The 21,623-nt window shown below is 44.0% G+C and overlaps 1 long non-coding RNA gene across 1 annotated transcript in view; it reads right to left on the reverse strand.

The window, feature by feature from the left end:
• LOC132018792 (uncharacterized) overlaps positions 1-21,623 on the reverse strand; it is a 186,968-nt gene that overhangs the window by 42,118 nt on the left and 123,227 nt on the right. The window contains exon 4 of the long non-coding RNA XR_009404588.1: positions 2,667-2,734. This is a non-coding gene — a long non-coding RNA (uncharacterized LOC132018792). The remainder of the gene's footprint in view (positions 1-2,666; positions 2,735-21,623) is intronic.

A 21,623-nucleotide genomic window follows, 5' to 3' on the forward strand; every position in this document is an offset into this window, starting at 1 on the left:
CATGCTCCCTGTCTGCCAGTCTCCAGAACCCACCTCTCTCTCCATCAGCAAGAAGCCCTCTCCTTCTTGCATATCCAGCACCACAGGGGCAGGGGGCCTCTCGTGCTGCTGTGGCTTAAATTTTACCACCCAATTCCCCCAGGAGAGTTTATTATGTTTCCAGTAATAAAGAGTTCTATTTTTACCACTGCTGCACTGAATGCACTGGCACTGTGGCCAAGAGTTCGTTCAATTAGAACCATATGGTACAATGGTAAAAAGCATGGCTATAGATCGCCTGGCGCTCGGTCCCAGCTCCGCCACTTACCGGCTGGGGAGCCTCAGCCAAGTTGCTTAAGTTCTCTGGGCCTCGGGTTTCAAAATTCAAACGTGGCCTCTTCTGTACGAATTAGGAAGATGAAAGGAGTCTGTACGTGTTCGTGGCTTAGAATAGAATTTGGTATATAGTTCAGCAGTAGTAACCCTTACCTGCCAACTGCCATTTACCGCCTGTCTTACCCTGCAGTCCATCTGCTGTGTCTGTTTCTTTCTGAACCCTGGTTGTGGGTGGAGTTCATGTCCTTTCCTAAGAAACTCCTAGAGCCCGTGCAAATCAGAGGATGGGGCCAAAGCCCATCCCCAGTGCCCCCCAACATTCCATAACTGTTAGAGATGGTTTATCTGCATAAAGATCACAAATGCCCTTTGGGAGCAGGCCACCTAACTCAAAGGCTGGCATTGCATAGTCTTAGGTCCAAGCCAGTAAGGAGGCCATCAAACTCACTGTAACCCTGTGGAATAGGGATGATGAGTCTGGTTGTGCACATGTGCAAGCTGGAGCTCAGAGGGGGGCTGGTCCAAGCCCATGTGGCAGGTGGATAGCCGAGCTGCACCTGAGCCAACTGTTTCTAACTCTAAAACCCAAGTGCTTCCCACGGGACGATGCTGTCATCACAGGTGCAAGGCTCTGTGGATGGCAAGGAAAGAGGAAGCATCATTGACTGGTGTGAATTACAGTCTAGTGGCAAGGTGGGGCATGGAAGCACACTAGAAAGTGAAAGTCAGCACAGGCCACAGCCTATTAGACCTGAACATGCAGAGACCTACAGAAGAGCTATCTTCAGCCAGCCATCTTTGTATCCAGCACGTTGGATACAAAGTGTCCAGAGAACCATTCTTAGTCAAACAGAAAAAAATAATAATAATAGAAAACAGCAGGCAGTGGATCCAAAGGGTCATAAGAGATCTGAGAGGATGCACTAACGAAGAATCAGAAGTGAGGTAAAGATGAAAACACATTTGGGGCACCTGGGTGGCTCAGTCAGTTAAGTATCTGCCTTCCGCCCAGGGCATGATCCCAGAGTCCTGGGATGGAGCCCCCAGGTGGGACTCCCTGCTCAGCAGGGAGCCTGCTTCTCCCTCTCCCTCTGCCACTCTCTCAAATAAATAAATAAAATCTTTGGAGGGAAAAAAAAAAAGATGAAAGCAAATTTACTCTATGTCAGACACTGAGCAAAGCACTTCTTTTACTTTTACTGTAGTGGGGGGGTCCCTACAACCACGCTAAGTTTCAATCCTTCACAAGAAGGACTCTTAGAACTCAGGTAAGCTGCTTTGCCCATGGTTACCGTTACAGCAAAAGGATACAGATTAAAATCAGCAAAGATAGAGGCATGCAGAGCAAAATCCAGGAAAGACCAGGTGTGAGCCTCCAGTGCTCCCTCCCACTGAGGTTGTACAAACAATGCTTCCTTATCCCAGCAACAATGTATGACAACAGGTACAGAGTATTCTCAACCAAGGAAGTCGCTGGAGGCTTGGTGTCCAGGGTTTTTAATTGCTGGTCCGTCTCATAGGCATGGCGGGCCTGGATGGCTGACCTCAGGTCCTCAGTCTCAACCCCTCCAGAACTCAGGCATATATGGTGTGACCCAAGGCCTCCATCACAAATCCATTGGTTAGCATAAACTCTATGGCATGGCCTAAGGCCCCAAATAAAGAGACACTCTTAGCAGACAGGATATTTCAAAGGCTTAAAGGTCACCTCCCAGAAGACCTTCTTGGGAGGGGTTTGAGCACTCCCAACACAATGACTCAAGCCTACAGAGCCCATGTCATTTCATCTGTACCAATAATTCTCTGCAGATGGTCTCCAACTTACTCTGGGTCAACTGATGATTTTTTTTTAATCTTTATGATGATGTAAAAGCAATAGACATTCAATAGAAACTGTGTTGCACATTGTGAATTCTGATCTTTCCAGCCCAACCATACACAATGCGGTTGTCTCCCGTGATGTGGGGTGGCGAGCCATAGTGCCCAGTCACCCTGTAATCACAAGGGAGAACAATGGACACACTGACAAGCACTCTGCCCCCACACAACCATTCTGTTTTTCACTTTCAGTACAGGGTTCAATCAATTACAGGAGATATCCAACACTATATTATAAAACAGGCTTTGCATTAGATGATCTTGCCCAACTATAGGCTGATGGAGGTGTTCTGCGCACATTTAAGGTAAGCTATCCTGAACTATGATCTTCAGTAAGTTAGGTGGATAGAATGTGATTTCAATGTACAAAATTTTCAGCTTACAGAACTTAAAGCCTCATTGAGCTACATCAGCATGGACTGTTTGCATGATACAAACTTCCGACTTAGCACTCAACACAGGACAGGTCTTACCTCTCTCCGACTAGGCTCCAGAGGCTCCAGAGGAAGGCAGTGGAATAAATCCTTCACCCCAGCATCCCCTATACCAGGAGCAGGAAGAAGGAACACAACAGTTATTCTCTAGATAAATTGAATATCCTGCTGGGGGTCAGTCTAATAAACTAACTTCACAGGTGAAAGAGTATTTGAATCATATTATTGACAACTGCAATTTTAAAAAGGAGCAAAATAAAAGCCAAATGTCATTTATACATGAAGAAAACATGCTTGACTTTAGAACACTAAGGAAAAAAAGAACCCAGGCAGGTAATTCTCAAACAGTAAAAAACAATGGAACTTTTATAGATGTAAAGTGTATATCAAACAGTGTAATCCTTTGATAAGGGACCGGCAAGGATGTCAGAGCTGGTTCAGAGGAGAATTTAAGGCACAGAGGTTTATATGGTCAACCAAGAAGGATATGCCAAAATAAGTTTTCTGAGTGAGATACCAAACGAATTAATGACAGAAAGGAAAATAAATCTTTAAGCATCGGGGGGGTTGTCTTCTCCACCAGTCAGAAAACTATTTTTGCTCTCCTGAACAAATGTTTCTAAGTTAACATGCAACTTCACCAAGTCTGAGCCCTAATCAAGAGTAAACAGTAATTAAAGCAAAAAATACATTCTCAAGTGAATTAAATAATCCTGGGATGGGTTTGTTGGATAATGTCCCAGGATGACACCAAAAGTTTCAGATCATTTTTCTTAATAGTAGATACGATTTTTTTAAATGTAAAGATAGCTTAGAGTCTTATATTAACACATATCATGATTAGACTGAGATCATCAGATTCTCTATCTTAGGTCTAAAGGAATTTGGGGGGAAAAGAAAAAACCTATTCTGTCATTTCCTAAGCTTAACCTGATAAACTTTTACATCAGAAACAGAACTTCTCACACTGTACTCCATGAATAAAGTTAAAACCCAATATATTAAAAGGCTATTTCCAAAGCAAATACAGACATCCACTGCCAGGGAAAAATAGGGATTATCAAAAGAATATCAGCTAAAGCTCCCTCGAAAATAGAGCCCTCCAAAAATACTAATCCTCTAGTATTACGGTTAACTATTTGTTTAAACACACTTAATCCACCGAAGATACTGTTTTGATTGTCATTTATCCTTACGAATAAATGGTAATGGACTTGAATTTCCACAACACTTTTTAGACTCTTTAATTTAGAGTCCGATAATTGGCATTTTTTGCAAATCCAGCAAAGCCTGTTCTGAAGTTTGTTTTTCACTATGCATGAAAAAATAGTTTGATTAGAAGCTCAGTAGTAGCAATCAAGTTTAGAGAGAGGGCGTAGGAAAGAATATTTTAACTACTTATTAACTTTTAAAATACTGTGAACCCTTTAGAAGTATCTATTTACATAAAATCAATGAAGTAATTAGGGATTATTCTTATCTCTTTGTTAAGATAAATTCCCGAGAAACTCTATTCACAGTGCTCGTCCCTCATCTAGCTTCATCTGGAACACCTGGAAAATGTTTTAAAAATAGAAGCATGTAAACTCAACCCATCTTTGAGATTCTGATGCAGCAGATAGAGTCCAGAAATTCAGGTGAGAAAAATCCACCAATTATTCTGATGACACCCAAGTATGGGGACCACTAACCAGAAAGGACACTTTCCTCTGGGCCTATCAGCATACAAAAGCATCCTTGGATGGCTCTTGGAGACTAAAAATAACTTAGAAAACCTGTAGCCTGGCATATTTATAAAATACTCTATATTATATAATTCTGACTTTTAGGTGAAGTAGCCTGGAATTAGCCCCCAGATAATTCTAGGTAATCAGCTTTTATTCTATATTTTAATCTTGCATTTCACAGCAGGAACTCAGGGTCAGTCAATCCTCTCAAGTTCTAGACAGTGAAGCCTAACCTAAGGGTAGGCAAACAATGGCCAAGTCATTCCTCCACCTATTTTTGTAAATAAAGTTTGATTGGAACTTAGGCTTATTTGCTTACATATTGTCTATGGATGCTCTCACACCAGGACTGCAGAGTTGAGTAGCTGGAGCAAAGATCATGGGGCCCCCAGAACCCAAAATATTTACCACTGGACCCTTTACAGAAAAAGTTTGCTGATTCCTAGCTCAAGCCTTCACTTAAAATTGGCAAATATATTCTTTTTCTTCACAAAATAAAATAAAGAACTTGAGGCCAGAATAAAACTCTTAACAACTCAATAATAAGGAGACAGCCCAGTTTTTTTAAATGGTAAAAGATCTGAACCCACACTTCATCAAAGATGTATAAATGACAAATAAAGAACATGATAAGATGTTCAACATCATGAGCCCTCATGAAAATACAAACTGAAACTACAGTGAGATACCACTGCACACTTACTAAAATGGCTGAGAGGCACCTGGGTGGCTCAGTCATTGGGTGTCTAACTCTTGATTGAAATCAGGTCATGATCTCAGGCTCATGGGATCGAGTCCCACATCAGGCTCTGCACTCAGTAGGGAAGTCGGCTCAAGATTTTCTCTCTCCCTCTGCCCCTCCACATCATGCTCTCTGTCTCTCCCTCTCAAATAAATGAATAAATTTTTAAAATAAAATAAAATGGCTGAAAGTAAAAAGATGTGATCATACCAAGTTTGGGGAAGAATGCAGAGCACCTAGAACTCCCTCATATGAATAATGGTAATCTAAAATGGCACAACCACTTTATAGAAACAATTGGACCATTTTTTAAAGTGAAATATATACCTACCATATGATCCAGCTATTCTTCCCTGAATTATTTACCCACAAGAAATAAAAGCATATGTCCATGTGAAGATTTGTACAAAAACATAATAGCAGCTTTATTTTTAGTAGCCAAACTCTGGGAACAATCCAGATGTTCATGAACAGATGAATGGATAAACAGTGGTAGAGTCAAACCATGGACTATTATTCATCAATAGACATGATGGACTATTTATTTCTCTTTTGTTTTTATTCATATTCTAGCCAGTTAACATATAGTGTAATAGTGGTTGAATGAACCACTGCTATGTGCAACCACCCAGATAAATCTCAAAATGACTATGCTAAGTGAAAGAAGCCACACACACACACAAAAACATCCTGAGAAGCCAAAATATTGAGACAAAAATCAGATCAGTGACATCCAGAGCTGGAACTGGGGATGAGGAAAGGATTGATGTGAAGAGTCAAGAGAACGCTTTCTGTGGTGGCAGAAAGGTTCTGTCTGCTTATGGTGATAGTTACACAACTGTATACGTTTCTCAAAACTTACCCAGTATATTCTTTTAAAAAGTGGAGGGTTTTTTCTGTATGCAAATTATACCACAATAAACCTGACTTACAAAAGGACACAGGAGCCAGTTGGAAGGGACTCCCACCAACCAAATCTTGGACAATTTGAACATCAAAACAAATCATGGTAGTAACAGATAGTAACCCATTAAAGAAAAAGCAAATCTGAATCCTTACTGTGATAAGTAAATAAACAAAGAATTATGGGCAGAGTGGAAGGAGCATGTTTGTTTGTTTGTTTGAAAGATTTTATTTATTTATTTGACAGAGCGATCACAACTAGGCAGAGAGGCAGGCAGAGAGAGGCAGAGAGAGAGGAGGAAGCAGGCTCCCTCCTGAGCAGAGAGCCCTATGTGGGGCTCAATCCCAAGACTCTGGGACCATGACCTAAGCCGAAGGCAGAGGCTTTACCCACTGAGCCACCCAGGCACCCTGGGAAGGAGCATGTTTACAAGAGTAAGCCAGTTAATAAAAATAAGTACTTTATTTTGACTACGGTCATCATTAACACTCAAGAGTCAGCCGTGAGCACTAAAACTAATGAATGAAAGTTTGTAAAAACTGAATACTTGCATAGTCTCAAGTTATCTTCCTGCAAAATTATTATCAATTTTAAAGGGGGAAATAATGTCTTTATATTAGAGAAGACTGGTGGACAATTCCCTCGACCAAGTGAGTAAATACATCACCTATAACAAGACAAGCTGGCATCATACGCTTAAAGGTGAGCCACGAAGGATGCAACATCACTTCTAGTCTTCTCCTACCAAGTATTCAAAACCTGAATCAAAGCTTGAGAAAGCATCAGACAAACCACAATTAGAGAACATTTTATAGAATAACTGCCCTGTCCTATTCCAAAATGTCAGTCATCAAAGACTTTTTTTTTTTTAAACAAAAAACTAGTCTGGATTAAAGGATATAAGGAAACATGAGAATTTAATGCAGTGAGTGATTCTGGATTACATTTTGGACAAGAAAAGGCATTATCTGCACATTTTGGCTAAGACCAGGAGGATGACAACGTAGTATTGTATTCATGTTAATTTGCTGGTTTTGACGGCTGACTGCAGATGTGCTAGAAGATGACCTTATTTCTTTAGGAAATATGCTCTGAAGTATTTAGAGGGAAAGGGGCAACATACTTGCAACTTAATCTCGGAAAAAAATATACGTAGGTACAGTAGCATCCTAGGGTTTAATAACCAGCTCTCCAAAACTATGTGCATATATATGCACACACATAAGGTTACTGGTATAAATTGACTGATATAAAGAATGCGTAGTACACAGTTTGAAAAAAATTAAATATGCAGGGTGCTTTACTGTAAATGTTATATAACTGATTCTTACAAAATGCTTTTGCTGATTTTTGCCAAGCTCTTTACCCCTATCCCCACCCTGAGGTTGCTATTCACACGTCAGCACTGGCAGACACCGCACACTTCAATCTGCATTATTAGCACACTCTCATCACTTTCTTAACTCTAGATAAAAAAGATTATTTAAAAAAAAAAAATTCAAGCCCTGATTTGTCTCCACGAACGGTCACTGAATGCGGCATTGCAAAAACTCGCGTGGGCATGCTCAATGATGGAGCCTTTCTGCATCGATCACATGAAAAAAAATCACCTGCAGAGCATAAATGAGAATAAAATAATTAAGACAAAGTGAGTTTTGAGTACTGGTTTCTTCTGTATTTGAGTTTGGAATGGGGAGGAAGCATTGGTCACCGTGGCTTCTGCCTCTTTACTCCTCACATGGAATCATAAGCTAAAATAATTTCATGTTGAACGATGGCCAGGTTAAACAACTAGCTTGTGAGTTTCCAGAAACTGTAGCCATAGGCTCTCCTAAGCCAAAACAAACTGGCCCCAGTACACAACGGAGAAAGAGAGAATGATAAACCAAATGTGATGACATTTTAATACTCAGGAAATCTGAGTAAAGGGTGTGTAGGAATTTTCTCTATTCCTGTAACTTCTCTGTCCATCTGAGATCATTTCAAGATTTAAAAGTTTAGATGAAAGGAAGAAGCAAGATGGCGGAGAAGTAAGAAACCTAAATATCGTTGGGTCCCAGGAGTTCAGCAAGAAAGTTATCAAACCATTCTGAACATCTACAAACTCAACAGGAGATCCAAGAGAAGAGGAGCAGCAGTTCTAGGAACAGAAAAGCCACCACTTTTTGGAAGGTAGGAGGAGCAGAGAAGTGAGTCCGAGGCAATATATGGGAAGATAGACCACAGGGGTTGGGGCCGGCTCCCAGCAAGCAGTGGAGTAGCGGAGCACAAAATGGAGACTGTTAGAAGTCGGCTCCACAGGCTAAGTGGGGGTGGAGCCCTCACAGGGACAGTGTGGTCTCAGGACCCACAGGGTCACAGAAAGACGGGGAGGGCCTGAGTGCAGCAGAGCTCCCAGGTATCGGAGTGGGGAAGCTGGCTGCAGAGACAGAGCTGAGGAGTGGCTCTCTGCTCGGGGTTACCTTAAACCGTAACCCGAGGCCCAGTCAGGTCACTGTGCTTTGAGCAGGAACCCCACAAGCAGCAGATCCGGGAGGCTCACCATCCTCAGGGAGGAGCATGGCAGGAATCTCCTGGGTTTGGAGACGCCAAACAGCACCAAGTGCCAGAGACAGAAGTGCTTGGTCACAGGCCTGGTGAGCTCAGAGCGTGGCTGGAGACCAGGGAGACGAGGGATTGATGGCTTTTCTCGGAGGGCGCACTGAGGAGTGGGGCCCGAGTTCTCAGCTCCTCCAGGCGGGAGACTGGGCGCCACCATCTTCATTCCCGCCCTCCAGAGCTCTATGGAAAGCGCTCAGGGAACAAAAGCTCCCAAAAGTGAACCCAAGCAGATTGCTTACCCGGCCCTTGGCAAGGGCGGTGCAATTTCGCCTCCAGCAAAGACATTTGAGAATCACTGCAACAGGCCCCTCCCCCAGAGGATACGTAAGAACACCCAGCCAAGACCAAGTTCACTGATCAATGAGAACTGCAAAACTTCACAACAATGGTAATACAGCACATAAAATTCATGGCTCTTTTCCCATGAGTCTTTAGTCTTTCAAAGTTAAATTTTTTTGATTTTTTTTCTTATTCCATTTTTTAAAATTTTTCCTCTTTCCTATTTTAACCTTTTTTAAAACTATTTTATCTTATGAATACCTATTTTAAAAAGTCACTTTAAATTTTCATTGTTATAGTCATAATCTATCCCTTCATTGTATTTAACCTTATATTTTGTATACATATAGGTTTTTCTTTCTTTAAAATTTTGGAACACAGTTTCTTCTAATAGATCAAATAAACCCTAAATTTAGTACTTGGCTTTATTCCAGTCTCCAGCCTGATCACATTCTTTCCTCTTTTTTTTCTCTCTTTTTCAACCAAGTTCTTATCAGTTCCTTTTTTAGAATATTTTTTAATTTTCATTTTTACAGCCATGTTCCATCCCTTCATTGTGTTTACCATTATTTTTGTATATATGTAAGTTTTTCTTTCTTTAAAATTTTGAGAGGCAGTCTCTTCTAACAGACCAAAATACACCCCAAATCAAGTGTGTGGCTCACCAGTCTAAAATATATATCTATATCTGTGTGTGTGTGTGTGTGTGTATTTCCCCCCACCTTTCTTCTCCCCCCGGTTTCAGGTCTCTTCCAATTTGGCTAGTGTATATTTTTCTTGGGTCGTTACTACCCTTTTAGTATTTTATTCTCTGGTTCATATATTCTTATCTGGATAAAATGACAAGGCAGAAAAAGTCACCTCAAAAAAAAGAACAAGAGGCAGTACCGACAGCTAGGGACCTAATCAATACGGACATTGGTAATACATCAGATTTAGAGTTCAGAATGACAATTATCAAGGTGCTAGCTGGGCTTGAAAAAAGCATGGAAGATACTAGAGAATCCCTTTCTGGAGAAATAAAAGAAATAAAATCTGACCAAGTTGAAATTTAAAAAGCTATTAATGAGGTAAAATCAAAAATGGAAGTTCTTACTGCTAGGATAAATGAGGCAGAAGAGAGAATTAGTGATATAGAAGACCAAATGATGGAGAATAAAAAAGCTGAGAAAAAGAGAGACAAACAACTACTGGACCACGAGGGGAGAATTCGAGAGATAAATGATACCATAAAACAAAACAATATAGAATAACTGGGATTCCAGAAGAAGAAAAAAGAAAGAGGGGTGCAGAAGGCATATTGGAGCAAATTATAGCAGAGAATTTCCTTAAGTTGATGAAGGGAACAAGCATCAAAGTTCAGGAGGCACAGAGAACCCCCCTCAAAATCAGTAAAAATAGGTCCACACCCTGTCATCTAATAGTAAAACTTACAAGTCTCAGTGACAAAGAGAAAATCCTGAAAACATCCTGAAAAATTCTCACCAAAATACTAGCCAACAGGATCCAACAGTACAATAAAGGATTATTCACCACGACCAAGTGGGGTTTATTCCTGGGCTGCAAGGTTGGTTCAACATCCGCAAATCAGTCAATGTGATACAACACATCAATAAAAGAAGGAACAAGAACCATATGATACTCTCAATAGATGCTGAAAAGCATTTGACAAAGTACAGCATCCTTTCCTGATCAAAACTCTTTACAGTGTAGGGATAGAAGGTACATACCTCAATATTATCAAAGTCATCTAAGAAAAACCTACAGCAAATATCATTTTTAGTGGGGAAAAAGTGAGAGCTTTTCCCCTAAGGTCAGGAACACGGCAGGGATGTCCACTTTCCCTACTGCTATTCAACATAGTACTAGAAGTCCTAGCCTCGGCAATCAGACAACAAAACGAAAAAAAAAAAGGCATCCGAATCAGCAAAGAAGTGAAACTCTCACTCTTTGCAGATGATATGATACTTTATGTGGAAAACCCAAAAGACTCCACTCCAAAACTGCTAGAACTCATACAGGAATTCAGTAAAGTGTCAGGGGAAAACGTGCACTCAGGGAAAGGGGAGCACTGACTTGGTAGGGTCTGTCCCCAAGTTCTTAGCTTCATCAACAGCCCGTTATTCCACAGCGAGGTCAATGACAACCTATCTTCAAGTCAGCCCACGACACAAGTGAGGTGTGATACCGCAGGTATATATGAAGGACCGTGGGCACACGGTGGAGATCGCTGACCTTTTTCTCCCCTGCCCCTCCACATAGCCTTTAGCTCCTCATTCCCACCTTTTATCTATGAAAGCAGCACATGATCAGGGAGCACGCATGGTCCATGACGGTGAACACGCAGCGAGCAGGTGTCATCACTATGGAAGTTGCCCCACGGCCGAGACACACCAAACCTCACCCCTCCCTCCCCAGCTGGAATTTAGCCCTGCCTTGATACAAAGCAGCTGTGGCATGGCGTAACAATGCCGAGCAGTTTGGGACAGGAAGTGAAAGATACCACATCCTCTCGAAACTGCAAGGAAAATCTATCAGGCCTATTATCATGGCTTCACAGTTAAGAAGTGGCAGTTGGGCTCTCCTATTATGACGGACATTGGAGGAGGCACTGGTTACTGTGGCGTCTGCCTCTGTACTTGAATCTGGAGAGGAATGTCATTGAGCATCCCAGTGCTTGACATGAAAACTTCGAAGACCATCCCTCAGAATGTCCCTAGAGGATGGTCATCGGAAACACAGACTAAAGGCCTGCTGGGCCATTGTGGGGCATGGGCACCCATAAAGATGAAGCTTCCAAGATTCTGTCAGAGCACTGATGTAGAATCGGAGAATTCTAGAGCTTCCCAGAAGTAGACTTAGAGCTCGTTCCACTCAATACGACAGTCTGGTTGGAGACGAGAGACTCATCCTGTCCAGAGAGCCCTTATAGCGTAAGGCTATACATGAAAGGCGTCTGATGCATGCTAGGGAGAGTAAGTGCAGGGAAGACACAGGGAAGGGGTGATTATGGAAATCTTCAGGACTCCCTGCTCTACCCAAAGAGAGGCGGCTGAGGAACCCTACCTTCAAAACCTTAATTTTCAGAACAAGTTCTATACCTGATGAAACAGGAATTATCAGGCAACAAAGATCAAAGCGGAACCGGGCTCAAGGTCTTAGGGCCAGGGAAGGAGAGGAACAGGTGGCAAGTGAAGGGGGAAGATTTAATAACATGAGACTTCGTTGGTTCAACAAAGAAGGTCCTAATCTTCCAGCTGAATCTCTACACATATGGGTTTATAATCAGAGGCCCCAAAACAGTAATCAATCTTCAGCCTTCCCAATGCAAATTAGGTATATGGGAGGAAGGAAGTAGGAAAGAAGTGTTTGCCTTTGTTTTCAGTCTTTGTGGTTATTTTTTTTTTTTTTTTTTGTCTTCTGGTCTACCTAACTCTGTTTGTGTATTTAGCCCACTGCCCGTGGCCTGAGGTCCTCTAGCTTCTCCCACTACAATCTTCTCCATTTTGCACCCAGAGCTCCGGAAGTGGGGTTCAGTAGGTGGATGGCAACCAACACTGCTCACATTAGATCAGACATAAGAACTAGAGCCTGTTTGGCAAGCCCCCAAGCTTGGCTCTCTCAAAGGTTCTGGAAAGGGAGATAAAACGTGCCTTTCGCTGTGAAATGTTTGTGACTTTGTATCAAATTCACATTGCGGACAGCTCTGTGGAGCGGCTGGACACAAAACAGAATCCCCAGTCCTGCTCTCTGCCAAGACCCACCTCCCACTGTAAGGAAATGTGCAGCCTTGGCCTTTGTGGTCTCCAGAGAAGGAGGGAGTCGTCGGGAGGTCTGGAGTGGGGGCCTGTTATCCAACCATAGTGGTCACACAGGTGACTGGTGACAAAGGCCTGAGGATGTGGTTTCTACACTGGCTCATACTCCAATGGTCCAAGCCATTGGGAGCCCTCTACTTTTTAGTCTGCACTGACTTCTAAACACAACGTCCTCACTGCTCAAGTTTCATGAACATACTTCCCTCGAAGCACGTGAAGGTCCTGCAAGTACATGGTCCAAGGGCAAACCCCTACCGACATCAAGCTTTCAGGAAGATCTAAGGTTAGTAATGGTTCATTGAGAGACCAATATCAATTACAGCGTCAGGCTCCCTGAGACCTTGTGACAGCCCACTCAAGGGCTGAGGTCAGCCTCCAGGGCGGCTCTTACTAGCATGTCACGTTGCCTACAAGTCATCTCTCCCCCTCTTCTCTGTCTGCTGTCGGATCAGATTCAGGTCATCACTTTCCCTCCCCGTCTTTGGGCTCCTGAAGTCACCAGGATTAGACTGATCCCCGTCCCTTTGCTCAGATGAAGTCGTGTCACCTTGTAAAACTGCAGACTTGGGTTCTTGCTTTGCCAGAGTTCATTTTCCAAGGAGGGCCTCAGGGAATCACAGTGGGGTAGGTACATTTTGTTTTGGAAGGCCCAGGAAAGGGAACGTCAGAAAAAGGAGTGAGGCAGGAAGATGACAGGATAACAGGGAAATAAGATAATAGAAGAGAAAGGTCAAAGCGGCATTAGCATGAGAAAATGGCACAACTGAGGACAGACCGTTTACCTCTTGCGATTTTTGCTGGAATCAAACTCTAAAAACTGAATCGCCTCCCAGCAGCTGCTAAATGTCTCTTCCCTTTGTTCTAAGTGGGATTTGAAAGAAAGTTATTCGAACTTGTCCTCTGGATAAAGCGTCTTAGAGAATGTGTCTGGGAGGCTCAGACCTTGAGCAACCTCAGGTCTACTTTAAATCAGCCCGACTCTCTCCTTCTGCAGATTCAGACCGGCAGCCACATCCCGGGGCAAAGGTGACCCTCTGGGTGGCCTAAACTCTCATCCTAATTAGTATCAGCTGGCCTCTGAGAAAGAGTCCGTGGAACAGAGGCATAAGTTTCATCATGGAAGTCCCAACTGTCCGCTTTGATTAAGAAAACAATTCTATTTACTATAAAGTCAAAAAGAATGAACTACTTAGGGAAAAAAAAAAAAGTAATGGAGGAGGTAAAAGACTTGCACAAAATGTTGTCAAAAGATATAAGACACAAATATATGGAAAAACATCCTGTGTTCGTGAATTCTAAGACTTATTACTCCTAAGGTACCAATATTCCCCAAAGCAATCTATAGATTCAACGTAATCCCTGTCAAATCCTATTTTCTTTAAGCAGAACTAAAATTCATCCTAAAATTCATACAGAATCTCAAGGGATCCTGAGTGGTCAAAACAATCTTGAATAAAAAGAACAGAGTAGGAGGTCTCACAAATCCGGGTTTCAAAACGTATTACAAAGCTACGAAATCAAGACACTGTGGTACTGGCATAAAGACAGATAAATAAACCAGTAGAATAGAATAGAGAGCCCAGAAATAAACCTTTCCATATATGCTCGAATGATTTTCTGCAAGAGTGCCGAGACCATTCAGGAGGGCAAAAGTAATCACTGGTGTTGGTGCTGGCAAAACTGGATATTGACATGCAAAAAATAAAATTGGGCCCTTTCTTTACACCAGATACAAAATTAACCCAAAATGGATCAAACACTTAAATGTAAAACCTAAAAATACCAAATTCTTAGATGAAAAAAGAGTTGAAAAAATCTTCATGACATTGGATTTGGCAATGATTTCTTAAAGGTGACACCAAAAACATAGGCAACAAAAAACAGACAAAACAAATGCATATTTGCATTTTGCAAAGGACACTATCAATAGAATGAAAAGGCAAATCTCAGAATGGAGGGAAATACTTGCAAATCACATATCTGATACAGGCCTAGTTTCCGGAATATATAAAGAACTCTGAGGACTTAACAATAACAACAACAACAAAAAAAAAAACAATTCAAAAATGGACAAAGGACTTACATACATGTTTCTCCAAAGAAAATACACAAACGGCCAATACGCATATACAAAGATCTTTAATATTACTAGCCATTGGGGAAAAGCAAATCTAAACCACAATGAGGGGCTCTGGGGTGGCTCAGTGGGTTGAAGCCGCTGCCTTCGGCTCAGGTCATGATCCCAGGGTCCTGGGATTGAGCCCCACATTGGGCTCTCTGCTCAGCAAGGAGCCTGCTTCCTCCTCTCTCTCTGCCTGCCTCTCTGCCTACTTGTGATCCCTGTTAAATAAATAAATAAAATCCTTTTTAAATAAATAAATAAATAAATAAACCACAATGAGATAGGAACTTATAGTCAGTAGGAAGGCTACTATAAAACAGAATTTAAATTAAAAAAAATAAAAACGGAAAATAACAAGTCTTACCAAGGATCTAGAGAAGTTGAAACCCTTTATAATATTGGTGGGACTATAAAATGGTGTAGCCACTATGGAAAACAGTATAGTGATCCCTCAAAAAACTGAAAACAGAATTACCATATGATCCAGCAATTTTACTTGTGGGTATGTATCTAAAAGAACTGAAGGAAGGGTCTCAAAGAGATATTTATACTCTCGTGTGACAGCAGCATTAGTCACCATAGCCAAGAAGTGGAAGCAACCCGAGTGTCCATTCACAGACGAATGGATAAACAAGATGCGATATATACATACAGTGGACAATTATTCAGCTTTACAAAGGAAAGAAAGTCTGACTCATGCTATAGAGTGAATGAACCAGAGGACATTATGTTAAGTAAAATAAGCCAGTCACAAAAAGACAAACACCGTATCGTTCTACTTACACAAAGTACCTAGAGTAGTAACAATTCATAGAAACAGAAAGTAGAATGGTGGTTGCCAGGCTCTCACGGAGGGGAACGAGGGGATGCTGTTTAATGATTATAGAGTTTCGGTTCGGGAAGACATAGTGAGTTCCGGAGACAGTGACGGTAATGATTGCATATTGTGAATCTAGTTAAGGTTACTGAAATGTGCACTAAAAATATCATTAAAATGGAAAATTTTATGTTTGGTATATCTCACCACAATTGTACAATTTTTTAACATCTCTGCCTTGTTACATTTGGATTCAGGGCATGGCATTTGGCTTTATTTTGAGAAACTAGCTCTAAGCATGCCACTCCCTCTAGACCCACAATAGCTCCCTCCTGGCTTTACCACTTGGCTTACTCCAGGTCCCAATGCCAGATGATTTTCAGCCCCTGGTACCACATTAACCTCATCTCATCTCTTACTGGTCCTCATTCAAGCCATGTCCTTTGGTCCAACCCAGGTATGGCTCTTTGGGTCTTTTTTTTTTTTTTTTTTTTTTAATGATTTTATTTATTTATTTATTTATTTGAGCGACAGAGAGAGCACAAGCAGTGGGGAAGGGTGAGAGGGAGAAGGAGCAGCAGAGTCCCCACTGAGCAGGAACAGCTCCCCAGCCAACCCACACACGGGGTTCGATTCCAGGACCCTGAGATCATGACCTGAGCTGGAGGCAGAGGCTCAGTCAGCTGGCATCTCCTCCATGGGCCTTTTCTCTAGTTACCTCATCTATCTAACGTGGGCTTGTTCTAAGTCATTCAGCCTTTTCCCACCCTTCTTCTAGACCTGGGTCACACTCCCACCCCTTGCACAGACTGCACCAATGATTGCCAACCCACGTCTTCTCCTCATTCTCTGAGGTCCAACTGTGTTATTGTCTGAAAACCCCAGTTTAGCACTGTATGCATTGGACGGACCATCGAATTGAATTGAGCATTGAGCAACTGAACCGTTTTCACATGCATGGGACTAGACTAGAGACTAAATTAAGGTCCATCAGATATTGCTCTCCAGCTGACTCATTCGTAAATCTTGCCTGTACCACTAGGTGGTAAGTTTCTTGAAGATGGGACTATGCGTGTCTTTTCCATGCCTCTGTCTAAGAGATAGCGCCAGGTCAATGTAAGGGATTCATGGGTTTTGACCTCAAAATTTAATAACCAAGTGGATAATAATATTAAAAGAACTTTAAAGTCCTAGAGTTTGAAAAGAAGTTCAAGAGTTTGAACATAAGCATTTATGTTTGCAAAATTCCTGCTGGCAGTCTTTTACCCCTCCCCACACGTTACAAAACAGAACAAACCAGAAAGCCCTTTATGTGGGTAATAAAAGGGGAGAGGCATGGAATCAAGATAGTTTTTTTGTTTTTTGGGGGGTGGGGAGAAAAAGTGCTTGGAGATTGTCATATTTCATTGAACTTAGTCTGAAAGCAGAATGTTGACAGTTTGGGCAAAGGCAGTGACTCTGAGGGCAGAAAAGATAAGCTGAGAATGTTTCCTTACAGTTCAGGTCACCAATTTTGGCTTTGTCACTTGCAAAAGTTAGTAGACATGCTGCTTTTAAGCCAGCCAAGCACCACCACCGAGCTCACAAGGGCAGCATTGCAATCCAAAAACCACGCCCCATGCCCAGTGGGTTTCTGCTCCTGACATACCCCATTTGGAGGCTTGGACTGAATCTGGGATTTCCTAGCAGAGCGGTCCGCTTTTGGTTCCAATGAGTTCACACATTAAGTAGAGTCTGAGTAAATATAATTATGTGTGATTTAAGATTTCTTTCTTCAAAAGGAACCAACTCATGAAAATTTCATAGAAAGGAAATAGAAAATCAAGGGCAGGATGTAAAAAATGTGAAGAATCATAGAAGCAAATGTGTTAAGTGGGAACTTCCTAAAGGGTTTTTACTGTCTCCGGTTATATATTCTACTTATCGCCAAGATGGAGACTAACAAGCTTCTGTTTTCCTTAGCAGATCTCCCAAATACAGGAACCAAAGGAGGCAGTGTTCAGTCTGTCCCCTCTGGAAGCCGGGCATATATACCCTCCCTCTCCAGCCCACCTCAAAGTGCAGCTAATACTGGATCAAGCCTGAAAGTTCTGGCAGCAACAGAAAGTGCTGACTCGTCCAATGAAAGTCCTGCTTAGCCTGGGCATAACCAGGCACAAAGAGTTGCCTTTACCCCTGCCCCTGTTAGCCCAGAATCCATGCCAGGTCAGGCCCTTCAAACAAGCCCCTTAGGTCCCCAGGAGAAAAGCAGGATGAGTCCAGGTGAGAAACGGGCTCGTGTTCAGACGTCCACAATCCATCCCACCAAAGGGAAAACAAGGAAAATCTACAACCCACAGCGAAACAAGGGCAACCCGGCCAGGAGGCAAAGAGCTGAGGTATGCCCAGGGATCTGAGGGTGTCTCTACACTCCGGTCGCTGCGGGAAGATTCGCTTTCCTCTTCTGCCTTTCGTCCTTGAGAGTCCTACCCCACTAACCTGGCCTCGGAGAGAGATCCTCCGAAAAAGCCGTTTTGCTGATAAGAGTGGGTCCACGCACAGGGCTTGTGTGCGCTGCTAAAAGGCAAATGATCTCAACGTGAAAGACGGATTAGGCAGTTTTTACTACACAGCCGGCTTCTGTGGTTTCTATTTTATCTCCCAGGATTTAAAAACACACACACACACACAGAATGCACATTCATATTTTATTTCCTAGAACAGGAGTGAACTTTTTAACCATGAGAATCCCTTTTAGGTCAAATAATGTCCTCAACTGCCACGTGACTGTAATTGTCTTTTAATTTCCCTTTGATGCAGAAAACACAATGACAAAGGCTTTTATAAATTAGGCAACCGTTTCATAAGATATATGGATAGTAGCACAATGGCTTCTACAGATACTTGAGAAACTTGGGTAGAAGACAGTATGGGTTCACAACCACACCCACTCATGATCCCCACCCCACCAATGCCACCCCTCCACCCTGCGCTTTTTTTTTTTTTTTTAAGGATTTCATGTATTTATTTGAGAGAGAGAGAGCGGGAGAAGCAGACAGCAGACTCCCCGCAGAGCAGCGAGCCCAATGTGGGGCTCGATCCCAGGATCCCAGGATCATGACCTGAGCCAAACGCAGATGCTTAACCCACTGACCCCTCCCTGAGCTCTCTTTAAAGATCAGCCTCATAAGTTGCCCTAGCACCAGAGTTCACAAATCCCCAGAACTAGTTCTCAGGGCAGACAGAGATTTAAAGAAGAAGGTTACTTCACCCATAACTCATCTCTACCTGTCACCTCCGCCTCGCTTCTTAACAGCAGACGTGAGAGTTATAAGAGCTAGGGATGTCTGCCCTGAATGCACATGGCTCCCTAGTACCCCCTGGGGGGAGTGATGGCTGACAGGCAAAGAAACAAAAGGTTTGGGTTTCTGATGCTGATTTCTCAAGAGCAGAGTGGCCTACTGAAATCCGATTCTCTGTGTAGAACCCTAGGAAGAGATGGCGTCACCTATTAAAAAAGTCAAACCCTTGAGCTGGATTTTAGACACCCCCGAAGGGTGAAGTAAGACCCACCCCCCTCCAAAAAATCCCTCCTCTTCTCCAGAACTGAGCAATCTTTTCAACATCCATCAGCACCTCTTTAAATAAAGAGGTGGACAGCACAGCCTTTGGTCCAGCTTGAGCAGGCCATCAATTAATACTGAATGAGTGAGTAGAAAAGACAAAAAAGCAGGCATGGCCACGGGGCAGAGGACAACACAGGGATGACGGAGCCTCTTCGACCCCGGTTCTGTCGCTCCCTGCAGTGGAGCGGGAGGACACAGGGCCTCTGGACAAATTGGGTTTGGAGTTTGGGTGAGGAAGGGGCCACGCCTACGCTCACTTCCCATCTTTCACCCAGGCAGGCCCCCAAACACTTGTCAGGCCACACTGATGGATGGGCCTGGAATGGCCTTGTTTGCCGTCAGGGTGAGGCCCAGCAGCTGTTGAACAGGCCTGCGAGTGACCCTGGTCAGTCCTTGCAAGGCAGGAAGCACAGAAGAATAGAGTGTCCACTGAGTGCTACCCACAAAGGCAGTGGGAGGAGGAATTCCCTTCCATTGTGAGCGGGCCAGCAGCCGGCACTCTAATTGCGCTCACAAACGAGGGAGGAGGGGTAGCGCCGGGAAGGAAGGCAGAGGGAATCAAAAATTGCTCCAGAGCCATCCCAGTCTGACCCTCGGTCCCCCAGCAGCCCCGCAGCCCCGTGTGCATGGAAGCCGGAGAGGAGATGACCGCAGATCTCTAACCGGCACACTGCGGGACGACATCCCAGTCCCTGGGAGCCTCCTCCACGTCTGGGGAGCGGGTGTGTGCGACGTGTTCCCATAGCCCAGGAAAACCTCCTGGAAAACTTCTTGCTGAGCCCCACACTTCCCGGGTGCCCCACTCAGCTGTCTGTCCCCAACCCCACACCCCATACCACCCCACACCCCACCCCACCCCCTCCCGTGCCCCCAGATGCTACCACAGGAAGAAGGAAGAAAGGCCAGATTAAAGGGGGACTCTCACTGCTTCATCTACGGAGCTGACATGGGTTTCACAGGGGTGGGCGAGGGGAGGTCAGGACCCACTCAGAGTTATTCCATTTACTGCTCCCCCTTTACCCACCCATCTGAGCCCTGTGCCACTCGGGGGCCTTGTGCCTTTCCCATTCGGCCTCAGTGAAAACCGGGGAGACGCCAGGCTACTGGGGGGCAGTGGTTTTTATTCCACAGGCCAACGGAAGCGGGTCCACATTTTGCAAGACCTGAAGCCATATAATTTTTACAATGCAAAGCATATCCAAAATCATAAAATACAAATTAGGTCCGGGGTCTCGAAAGAGGCCGTGCAAGGAAGGGCCCTGAAGCTTTGGTCTCCTCCACTTCCTGACGAACCCACACCTGCGGAGGTGTGGGGGCATGAACCCTCTTCTCGAGTTTCTGCTTCCTGAAAAGGGGCCCAGTACATCTGACCCAAAACCCAGGTGGGCGCGAGGGAACCACTCACAGGAGTCAGAAGGAAACACCCTGAGTATCTTTCTTCTTTATTTTGCTTCCTCCCTCCCACTTAAAAAGTACACAAATGGATGAAGGTATTTGTTGAGTCTGAACAGAGGGGATTGCCATCCTAGGGGAGGTGATGATGAGTCCACACTGCCCGGCTGGCTCACGGACCCTCCTGATGAGCTCCTGGCTGGGAGAGGCCACTTCGAATGGAGTAACTCGGCCCCAGGACAAGCCCGCCTCCAGGGCCCGCTACATGCAGTGCTCTGAACTAGGAGCTATTCAAGGAAAGGAAAAGCAGAAGCAGACACAGTCAGCTCTTTCCCCCACGTGGGAGCAAAACCTCTTGGCCCAGAGATCACAGGGCTTTGTAACCCTAGGTCCCTCCACATCATGCTGGGCTAATTCAGAGAACAGGGCATGGTTAGGCCAAAAGTGATGTGAGCAAAGGAGGCAACACCCAAAGAGGCCAGTACCAGGGGAAGGAGGAAGTGCCCAAGCCCTTCTCGAGGAGCGAGAGGGAGGAGCAGGTTCCTGGGTAAGAAACCTGCCAAGGGAAATCATCCAAGACAGAGTCAGCCTTGGCCGGCCTCTCTTGTCCAAAATGCAGTCAACTCAGCTGTTCCCAAATCCCCAAGGTGAGTCCCTGACTGCTCTTAGAGTCGTCCCTGTCCTTCACCCCTGCCCCCAAATCACAGAGGGGGGCAGGACGACTCCAGTTCATGCTCGCTCTAAGACAGCTAAGGCCAGCCTCTCCCCAGCAGGCCCCTTTGCATCTCACGAGCGCCTTCCCCCTCCGGCCCCCAATTCCAGAATGATCCTTCCATTAAAGGACCCTGGTGGGAATCTTTCCTTTCCCGCAGCCAGGACTGGGTAAAACTATCCCGGCCCATTCTCCTCTCGAAGATTCTTGGGTGTGTCTGGCTCCATTCCCCGACTCTCCCCCCCCCACCCCCCCCCCCCCCACCCACCCACACAGA

This window comes from Mustela nigripes, chromosome 5 (assembly GCF_022355385.1).
Source record: "Mustela nigripes isolate SB6536 chromosome 5, MUSNIG.SB6536, whole genome shotgun sequence".
In the NCBI taxonomy this organism is placed as follows: Eukaryota; Metazoa; Chordata; class Mammalia; order Carnivora; family Mustelidae; genus Mustela; species Mustela nigripes.